This window comes from Armigeres subalbatus, chromosome 3 (assembly GCF_024139115.2).
Source record: "Armigeres subalbatus isolate Guangzhou_Male chromosome 3, GZ_Asu_2, whole genome shotgun sequence".
Classification (NCBI taxonomy): domain Eukaryota; kingdom Metazoa; phylum Arthropoda; class Insecta; order Diptera; family Culicidae; genus Armigeres; species Armigeres subalbatus.
The window spans coordinates 157,331,207-157,342,583 of NC_085141.1; the positions used below are offsets into that span (position 1 = coordinate 157,331,207).

Sequence of the window (11,377 nt, forward strand, 5' to 3'; positions counted from 1 at the left end):
GCGGTTACAGCGGGAGACCTACACATACAAAATAATGCGTGTATGATGCATGGCAAACCGTTCTCGGCTGGAAGTGCACTTGATGGACAACATGTGGCGGTGCGTCGTTTAGGTATGTATCGTGGAGAAAAATACAACGCGCCCCCATCGCAGCATTTCAGTTGCCTCATCACGGTAAAAAATATACACGTCCATGTGAACTGTTCTGCATTTGAATATGCACTACTTTGGAATCAAATCAATATCAATAGCTGAGCTCATCGCATTCAAAGACCACCACTTCCATTTGGCGTGCACAATATTTTGAATATAAAGCAACAAAATAAAAAAATAGAATTGCCTCAACTCAGATTTGAATAACATACCTTTGATTGAAAGTCCTTCGTCTTACCATGACTCCATCTCACACTTCGAAATACCTCTTGAAATAAGCAGAACAGATGAAAGAACTGTCATCTATTTTTAGAACAACACCAATATCGCTCCACTCTTAAATCAATAGCCTTGAACCTGTAAATTCAATAGCATAGCACTTTCAATTCTAGTGGAGACATCATTGGTGAAGATCGAAGTGCTAATCATTTCAACATCCAGTGAGTAGCACTTTGATCAATCGTGTTGATGTTATGGAATTGTCTGCATTCAACACACTTGTGAAAGGTGTGACACCACTTCAAAATCAAAGGACTATCATTTTCAATAATAGTGACTGTAAAGTTGATCATTCAATAGATGGAACAGTTAAATTGAGCGTGTTGATTTTTTACCGTGTATATCACATGTCGCCTGTAAGAGCACCTCCACGGGAGTCCCCATCTGGGTCCCTTGTTGAGCAGTACAATCAGGAAGGAAAGTAAAGAACGCAGCTGCAGTTAGTACAAGCGTCTTTATTACTAAAAGGTATAATACTGAAGTGAGTGAAAAAATAACAATCGCTGATTACCATAGTTACATCATTGAATTCGAAATCATCACTATGCCAACACTCCTCCTTGATGTTTCTATTTCATTACATAAACTCATTTAGCTTATAGATGTCATCTACCATGGTTCCTAACAAGATATTTTTGCCGTTATTATCAATAAAACAATGTTTCGATCCAAACTTAACATTAGCTCCCGATTCTGTAATCAATCTAACGGAAATGAGACTAGTATTTAATTTGGGAACAAATAGAACATTATTTAGTTTCACTTTAGTTGCCTTGCCGTCATCACCTATGCCGATTAGGACGCCATCTCCGACTCCGATAGACACCAACTCTCTTCCATCCGCAAGTTTGATAACGTCCCTTCGTTGTTTAATGCTCGTAAAAAACTTTCTATCCGATGTCATATGACGTGATGCTCCAGAATCTATCACCCATCTCTGATCCGCATGCTCATATTCGACTGCAGAGAAACAGATCGATCGACTATGACCAGTCTCCTCCTGAACTGCGATCTTCACACTTGATGTTCTTGCCTGCGCTCGTTCATCGGTTCGTTCATTTTTCGTACAAGACTCCACCTGCTGTTCCTCTGCCAATCTTGCTAGATACTTGTAACATCCCTTCCGTATATGTCCGGTCTACCCGCATTCAAAACACACTCGCTGGTCGTTCCACAGTCCTGGGAATTGACGCTCCGTTTTGTGCACAACCTTCATCGCTTTCTCCTCCTTAATCGAAACTTTCTGCTGACGCTTATAGTACTCGTTCAAAAGCTTGGATTTCAATGATTTCATGGTATATCCTCCATCTATCCCTTCCATTACCGTCACAAAACCATCATATGACTCTGGTAAACTCGCCAGTATGAAAGCACCTTTCAACTCATCTGCCATGTCACATCCTACTTCCGCTAGCTTGTCAAACATCGCGTCCATTGCGATCAAATGTTCTTCTACATTACCTTGCTCTTCCAGCTCTAACCGACTCATGCGCTTCAATAATCCTACTCTACCAGCCGATGTTTGCTTCACGTGATAGTCATGAAGGATGTCCCACGATTCTCTGGCTGACGGGGCGTTCTTGATGAGTTGCAATTGGCTACTCTCCACCAAGTAACCAATTGTGGCGGCTGCACGCTCGTCCTTGTCGATCCATGCTTCTGTCCTTTCTGTTTTCGGTGGTAGATCATTGACAACCACACGCCACAAACCTTCGCGAACCAGTAATTGTTTGGTCCTTTCTTTCCACAAGTCATAGTTACCAAAATTCAAACGAACAGCACCCGTCTTCAGTTCCATATCCATTTCTTTTCTACCGTCGATGAATCACAATGAACCACGGTTCCTCTTCAGTTCTTTCCGTCATACACGACCACAATCTATATACAACGTAACTAGTTTTTACTTCCCTGGGCCCATAACCTGTTGAGCAGTACAATCGGGAAGGAAAGTAAAGAACGCAGCTGCAGTTAGTACAAGCGTCTTTATTACTAAAAGGTATAATACTGAACTGAGTGAAAAAATAACAATCGCTGATTACCATAGTTACATCATTGAATTCGAAATCATCACTATGCCAACATCCCTATCGCTATTTCCGGGCCCTATATAGCGACCCACTTCTACACCGGTAGTATCTAAACGGGAATGTAAAATGAGAACGCAACTCAAAATTAGCCGTGAGTTTCCAAATTTAGCACCCCGTACTGGGTTGCTAAATTTCTATACAGGGTTGCTATTCTGTGAAACGTCACTTTAGTATAGATAAAAATTGCAGAAAATCTGTTTTTCCTTTTCAGAACAATTTCGTCGTATATCATCGTCGTAATCAAATAGGAAGGGAAATAAAAGTAACTACAGTAATAGATCAACTCAATACAAACCGGCGCCCGCTAGTGCCCACAATATTTATGGATTTTCCGTGAAAGAAAATCCTACTGTTTTTTGCAAGTTATTCAAGGAGGAGGTCTTTCAGGAATCCCTCAAAAGAGAACTCGGTTCTTTTAGTAAGTGTTAAGTATATTCTTCAAGGAGTTCCTCCAGAAAATCTCCCGTTTCGTTTTCTGTCGTTCATCATAGGCGAACTGTTCCGATCTCCATCTCACTGAACATATATTGATCTCATCGCGAAAGAAAGGAATACGGCACCAATTTCGTGGTTTTTTATTTATATTTTTATATTGACGTAGGACTTACGTCTCTCTTTACTATACCGGGTGTCTTTTCAAAATATTCAAATCGACCGCGTTACGCTGTGTTGAAAGATTTTAAACGTTAATAGCGTTCGTCGCAGTGGACGAATTTCTGCGGTAAGCCCCTCAATCGACAGATTTCAAGTATGCCTTTCATGTCCATGCTTGATAAGACCCGAAAACTTGTTTCAATAGGCATGAAACTGTTTTCAATGAAAACATTGAGATCAAGGGAACCTATAAATATGGGTACCGCATAATTCTTGCATCATTCCATTACCACGTTCTGATTGGTGCAGACACCAGCGAATGAGCAGCCGCTGGGTCTGCCGAGAAGCCATAAAATAGCGCAACGCGATTTTTTCCTTTCATTCTGACCGGGACAAGCGAAGCAACCGCATCGTCGATTGAACAGCACTCACACCATTTCGCAGGGAATGAAGTCATCAAGCCACCATCATCAGCCGAAACCTAGCCAGTACAGCAGCAGTCCACCCTACAGACCCGACTCAGCAGCAATGCTGAGCAGATACCAGCAGCAGCAGCAGAGTCGAGCCGAGACCGGCCGGCATCGGTGATGAGCCGAGACAGACTGAAGAAAAGCCACATGATGCAGCATGTATGTCCAAAAAACAAACGGTTCTTCAGAGAGCCAATGATAGAAATCAATATCAAAGCATTCAATTCCCTTCGGGATAGAAATTGCAGGGTTGTTACGGAGATCCTGAAATATTTTTCGCGCCAAATCCGCGCCGACTAAAATCAAATCCACGCCATTTCCGCGCGACATGAAAATCCATTCTGCGCCAAATCCGCGCGACCCAAAACTCAATTCTAAGCAAATACACGTTAAATATCAATGTTAAATATTACGCTGAACATTACAACAATTTAGTGAACGTCTTTTTTCGAGTTCGTTTTTATAATATTACTGATTTTAAGTATATGTTTTAACTTCAACGTTACACATGTTTGTACAAAATTAAAAATAGGATTAAGGAAAAGCAGTTGATATAACAACTCATCTAGATGGTCCTTCTTGGAATTTCTGAAGAAGTCGCTCCAAAATTGTCTGCGGGGGTTTCTCCGAGAAATTTTGGGGAAATTTCTCCATTCTTGCAAAAGGTTCCCCGGAAATTTATGCGGAATTTCATTTTTCATAATTTTTGTGAATTCCTCAAAAACAACATGCAGGAAATTTTCGGAAACTGTATGTGGAATTCCTCCAGAAATCGCTTGGGAAATTCTAACAGAAATTGGTTAGTGACTTCCTGCTGAAAAACTTCCGAAAAATCTGTTGTTAAATTTTCAGGATTTTTCACAGAAATTCTTGTGATCATAGCTAAATAAACTTCGAAGGAAATCGCAACGTGAATTCTTGCGGGAATTTCTCGGGAATCTCTGCAAAAACTCTTCCGGGAAAACATTTTCAAAAATTTTCAACATTTTTTTTTTCAAAATCAACATCAAAAACAATTTCTGCGGAAGCACTTAAAAGACGGGTGTTCATGTCCTTCAACAGACATGTTTTGAATGCGCCATGCTTCAAAATGGTATAAAAATGACAACAAGTGGCGCCCCTCTCCTCATAACATTTGTTTAATCAATGCTCAAGAGTGTAACCATGGAATCCAAACAGGGTTTGTTAATATCCGAAAATTGATGTTAGTAAATAACTACAAACGTTAATTTTGTTCTCGAAAACATTTGCTAACGAGAATGAAGCCAATCTAGATAGACATAAAACTAATTTTCAAATAAACGTCCTTAGATATAGAATTTCATTTGTTTAAATACTCCTAAAACTAAATCCACACAAAGTCCTAAAATCGTTATGTAAATCCGCGAAAACCGCAAAATCCGCGAAAATCGCGAAATCCGCTTAGTCGTAACAACCCTGAAATTGTACTTGGGTGCCAAATCCAATATTCTAGAGATAAAATTTTATGCGTGATTTTCATAAATAGCGTCAAAACTAACAGTGGATAATTTTTCTGACTTAACCGCGAAGTGGACGAAGGACTTCACTTGACCATGCCTTTAAAGATTCATAAGATGTCCAAATCTTCCACATAATCTTATTTGGATAAAAAACCACCGATAACAGCTCAAACATTAATAAAATATCAATCGATTTTTCATCAAATGTTGGATTTTTTGGCAAATATGTAGAAAAACATTGTTTGATACTGACCGCACACAAAGCGAACGTGACTGAATGATCGTCCCATGTTATGAATTCTAAATCTTATCACCCGAAATCCCATGTCCGGGTGTTTCTTTCCTTCTACTACTAACAATGTTGTCTCAGAAAAGAACACGTATACTTCCACCCGAACTGCAATTCTAAGCTCGCTTGCCCGGCTTATTGGCCTGTATCAAGCGAAAAGTCCCGTTAGGAAATAGACGCCAGCAGCGAGCAACAAGCGTAAAAAAGAAGAAGCCCTTCTCGAACGCGTTGATGATGATGACGCTTTGACTGACAAAGAAGCGGGATACAAGACATTAGCTGATTGGCTCACCAAGTGGGAAGCAGAGAAGATTCAAAATTAAGTAGTATAAAAGAGAAGTGCATTCGCTCGCAGAGCATTCAGTCTTTTTTATACCATCACTAGAAATTCGCGGTTATTTGAAAAGATCGTTTTCTTACTTTTTGCACTTAGCCGAAGCAAACAGCCTTTTTCAAGGCTCTAATAGCCTATTCAGATTACGCCATTAATGACATAATAATTGGCGTTTGAGGGTAAATACGCTTTATGATGTCATTATTTACGTAATATTCCATACATTTTGCGCTGTCAAAAGATACCCGCTAAAAAGAATTTATTACGAACAATTATTACGAGAGAGCTTTCGTTCTAACTGGGATGCAGGGAGAAATTCAACAAAACAAAACTGACAAGCGTCACGCTCTCTTTGCCAGAGAGAAAATTCTCTCTGTTTTCATTTCGTTTCGTAGTTGACAGTCATGCTCTTCTGTCGCAGCAGGGTCGAATGCATGTTAGATGGAAATCTTCTGAGCGCTGAAGAATAACTCGGATTGTGATGGTTTTGTGGAAAGCATTTTATATGATGAAAAATAATGATGATAATTATTTATTCTCCACTTATTCAACATGAATTGTTTAAAAAACAGATGCTCTCTAGAATTAACATAAAGTATTTAACTTAAACCTAGATTTAATAGAACAAATCGAATAAATTTTCAAAGTTCAAGGGCCAATGCGGAAGACAATTTAAAACGTAGGAATGGTTGTAAAACGAATATATTTGATGAATAAACATGATTTCATAAATTGTTTCAATTCTGCTCCTTGAATGGCTTAATATACTTTGGATTTCAACATTTTTCACGTGGGACAACTGTACGATTTGAATGGGATGTATATATAAAGTAGAATAACCTTAAGGACATAGTTGGAAGAGTACCACGATGGCCGCCAATATGGCACCGGACCCTCCACGGGCCAACCCCACACCTCCCGCACTCCTCTCCTACCAACATTCGAATGCATCGAACAGCATCGAACAAAAGTTTAATATTTAAATTACTAACCTGCTCACAGCATATTTATTCACTTCCCGTGATAATGAACATGTTTATTCAAAGAGTCTTATGCATTTCGGCTCGAATAATATCATAAATCAGCAGTTTCGTGCCAATTTATTAGCCGTTCGCGATTTGGTGGGCTTATCACTGCACTTCACTTCTTCTCAAAGGGCACTGAAAAAATCAAGTTTTCACTCACTTCTCCGCACATGAGGAGCCCAAAATGTTGATGGAATGCAAATTAAACATCACTTTTCGAAATCAGTCACTTGTTTAAACCGAAAACTTAATATAAACTGCTATTTTTGCCCGAAAAAAACGATTAAATCTGATCGCGGAGCGAATGTAAACAAGGGCACCGGCAGCAGCAAACTAATAATTAGGGTGGCTCAAAAAATGATTTTGCTCCGCCACGCTCAGTCGATTGTGATTTATAATTTGTGTGTCATCCGATGGTTTGGGCTGGTTTGAATAGAGGCTTACCGTGCACAAGTCGTTTCAGGTTTGTATGACAGTTTATATGGCGAGGTTGAATGTAACATTATTCTGATTGTGGTGCTTCGTCATTGGGCCCTGGCGAGGGGGGAGACCATATGACTGGATGAAATATTCAAGAGCTTCAGCTCCATAGACAATCCATATAGAATGGTCGTTCCAATAGTTGAGAGTCGATTTTAAGCGAGGTTGCGAATCTTTAGCATGATCATTAGGCTTCTCAGAAGGCATCAGTGAAACGTGCAATTCAACAAAATAACCAGAATTTGTCTGTGATATCTATCGCACCAGATACTGCAGATACTGCTAGTCTAGTCTAGTCGCACCAGTAGTGGCAGATGTTTCATACAAAAAGTGTGACATGGGGGTGAGTGGGGTATAAAATGCTATTTTTGCGTTAGGGGCCGTACACATATTACGTAAGCACTTAGGGGGGGAGGGGGGTCGGTCAATATCTGACGATCCATATAAATAAAAAATCATTTGTATGAAAACAATCTTACAAGGGAGGAGGGGGGGTCGAAAAACCCAGAAAAATTTCTTACGTAATAAGTGTACGACCCCTTACGTAATCAATGGATCCTTCCTGCGGTGCGGTTTTCTTTCAGTAAAGTCCCTGGAATGTTGCTTTCAGCTATGTGGTTTCTCTTTTCGCCAGCGTATGGAAGGGAGGCACTGTAGCCAGTGTAATAAAAGGTTTAGTTTCCATACTAGTTTTCATACAACCTTGAACCGGCATGCGCTCAACCACTTTTTGTTCAAATCGGTTTTTGGAGGACACTCGGAGCATGGGACGGAATCGAGTGAGCGTGGTGGTGCTGGGTCGTTTTTTGAATCACCCTAGTAATATTCTTTGTTTTTTTTTAATACGACACCAATACTACTACAGTATATGACAGTTTTTATTGTACAAATACTTTCAAAGCTTTGTTTTGGTACTCAACCCACCTTCACCTTAAATAAAACATGGATTGGTGATGCATTAATTCACCCAAAATCCAGTTTAAATTATATCACATTCACACGATTCGATTTTGTTAGAAGCTGTATCATTGATTGTCGAGTAGAACGCAATGATTCAGTTTCCATTTTTGAAAAAAAATTAAATTGCTGAGTTGCCCTTCATACATGGAGATACTGGTGGAAATACATTTTAGTTCGATAATATTTCTTGAAAATTGGTCCAATCGTCCTTTCTTATTTATTTGTGAGAATTCCCAAAAGTATCTAAATTTTTCTATCAAATCTCCGTTCGATCATAGTACAGAATCAAAATACTTTTTAAACTTAAAAATAAATTGAGGAATAGTCTGATTCCCCGAAGAACGGCGCACCCAACTAATGAATGTAGCTTCGCTCATTATCCTTAATGAGAGCTTCAAATATTCTTCGAAAATCCCTTTTCATATTTTTTTGACGTAGGACTTACGTCTTTCTTTACTATACTGGGTGTCATTTAGATTTTTGGAAATCGAGAGCGTTACGCTGGAAGGGAAGATTTTGAACGTTACTAGCGCCTTTATCTTTTGATGGATTTTTAAGATTCATATATCAGTCGACTCGGACACTCTCCAGCAATTTGCGTATTTCATTGAAACTTAAGATTATTAACGATAAACTATTGAAAATTTTAATTCTTGTCAAATCCAGTAAAAATTTCATATGTAACCAATACCGTGCGTTCCTAGCACGGACATCAGAATGCGGTATGTCACGGGGCCTTCGGGTCTATCGGAAGATTTTATTTGTGTATAAAAGAAGCAGTGTCTGCCGTGTGCGAGTCATTTCAATTTTGACAGCAGCGCGTACTGACGTGCCTTTTGCTCGCGCATTTTTTCGTTTCGTTCGTTCGTTTGCTGTTTACCTACACAGCGACATCATGCAGTCACCAGCGGTAGAACTGCCGGTGCGTCTGCGAATATGCATGAAAGAAGTGGGCGCATTTTTTTGTCAGAATGAATCGTATCGCTCGGAGTTTACGGCCAGAGGCCGATGATGGCTGAGGCAGCGAGGGCAGCGGTGGTGGATGAAGAAGAATAAAATTAGAGAGTTTGGTCTGCTCATCCAGGTGATTGGTTTCATAATCCACATGATTCCGGGATGGGTACGAGTCATCCCGCATAATCTTGAACCATAATTGGACCATTTCACAGATAGGTCATAACAGTAAATTATATTAAACTCACTATTCTGTTTGTTGTTCATATGTATGATAAACTAACATCACCATATACCGTTTTCACAATATGTCATGCTATTATTGGCAATTGTACCATATGAGTAATAGGCGGTTAAGTATAATTAACATACAAAAAAGGAAATTTTTCAATACATTTTTTTCGCTACACAGTATGTGTTACTGTTCAGGTATAATATGTTTTTTCGGACAAAAACAGTATGGTATGCAGTTTAAAAACAGTAGAACGATATGAAGCAAAAACCACGCACCGTATCCCGTATCTTCACTACACAGAAAAAAATAAAATTGTACCTTTAAAAATTGTGCACTTTCAATCGGAAAAGTTGCAAATTTTCGTAAAAATAAAAGTGATATAACATTAAAAGAAAGTTATGCATTTCATTCAAAAGTGTTTTTTATCTTTCCTGAGTGTAATTTTAAAAGTTCAACTTCTTAATTTCAAAAACTGTTAAACTATCAAAAAATTGTTCATCTGTCAACAAAAAGTTCTGAACAAAACAGAGAAGAAGAAGAAGAAGGTTTCGAAATGGTATACGGTTTTTGTTTTTGCTGCTGGAACAATTTTGTTGTGCAGCTGTCCTCCAGAATTAAAAAAATAAAGCTGTCCTCCAGAATTTAGGAATACGAAGGTAGGTCTTATTTTTGAAAAAGTGCTTACGCTGGAGCTACCAATCGTCAAAAACAACGCCCCGCTCCGGTGCTGCAATAGCGCTAGAAGTATCGGAGTTGGTTGGCATGAAGCTCATAATGTTATTTATGTAAAATTTCTCATCTACAGGTAATTTATGGCGCAATGCCCACATACAACCCCAAATGATGCGCACCCTCACTCTGGCCAGGGGCTGGATCCCGGACTATTATGCTGAAAAAAAGTGGCCACCGTGTTGTGGATGATGCTCCAGCTTATAGGCCTCATTATGAGCAGTGTATACATCGTTTTAATTAAGAAAAATGCTGAAATCATGAAATAAAAAGTAAAAGCAATTATGGGGATTTGATTGGTTTTATTTAAAACTGAAAGATGATTGAAGGGTACAAGGGAGAAGAGGGGAGGTTCCTTTAATTAGAAATTGAAATTTTCAATTCCGAATGAAAATATTTGCTCTATTTATCACAGTATGAATATTTTCAATTTGAATGTTCAAACTTTTAATTTCAACTATAGTTGAACGAGCATAATTGGTTATTTTTCTAGCTTTATAAATAACAAACACAACAGTTATATTTCATTTTTGTTTATTGATAAGAGCCACTTTGAAATATTGCCGTATGTTTGCATTAGATAATTCACATATTTCGCACAAACAAAAATCGAAAAACTTCACTTTATTTTCTCGGTACAGAAGCTCATAATGGGTGTTGAATATCGGGAGAAGCCGCATCGGTAACTGCAAAAAATGGAAAAGAAAAACTACTTAAATAAAAGCTACCTACCTTTATAAAGCTTAAAAACTAAAAGCATTGAATAATGCTCGTAGTACATACCAATAATCAGCCATTAAACTATTCGCTTGGTTTGAAAATCTGAGCTGCCGATATGTGCGGATAAACTGAAAATAGATATTAAATACATATATGTATTTTGATTATTTCAATTCAATTCAATTTGATATGAATAAATTTTATGACTAACCTTTGTTTTTTATGCAGAACTATTATATTTTTAACACAAATCACAATCAAAACTAACTAATCCAACCATCAGTAAATATATCAGGCCTCAGAAATCAAACGCACGGAAAAACTTTTTATTTTCGTTTATAAAAATAAACACACACTCATCACAGAACTCCAACGATTATTGCATTTTTATCATTGGAAGATATTAATTTTCATGGCAGTGTGAAGTAGCAAGCTAGACTTGAACAATACATGATTATTTCAAAGTTATATTCCATATTGTTACAATATTAATTGTAAGTCATTTACAGTTATCTATCGTTTCCTTTGTCATGATGGACCATAAGAAATTGTAAAGATGCAATATGCTTTGAAATTATTGCATATGA

General features: G+C 38.2%; 1 long non-coding RNA gene across 1 annotated transcript; it reads right to left on the reverse strand.

Annotated features, from left to right (window-relative positions):
* Window positions 1-10,622: 10,622 nt before the first annotated feature.
* LOC134221298 (uncharacterized) lies at window positions 10,623-11,067 on the reverse strand. Its single transcript, XR_009982308.1, has 3 exons — window positions 11,002-11,067; window positions 10,854-10,918; window positions 10,623-10,756 (listed from the first exon to the last, which is right to left on the reverse strand). It is a non-coding gene; the product is annotated as an uncharacterized LOC134221298 (long non-coding RNA).
* Between the last annotated feature and the right edge of the window lie 310 nt (window positions 11,068-11,377).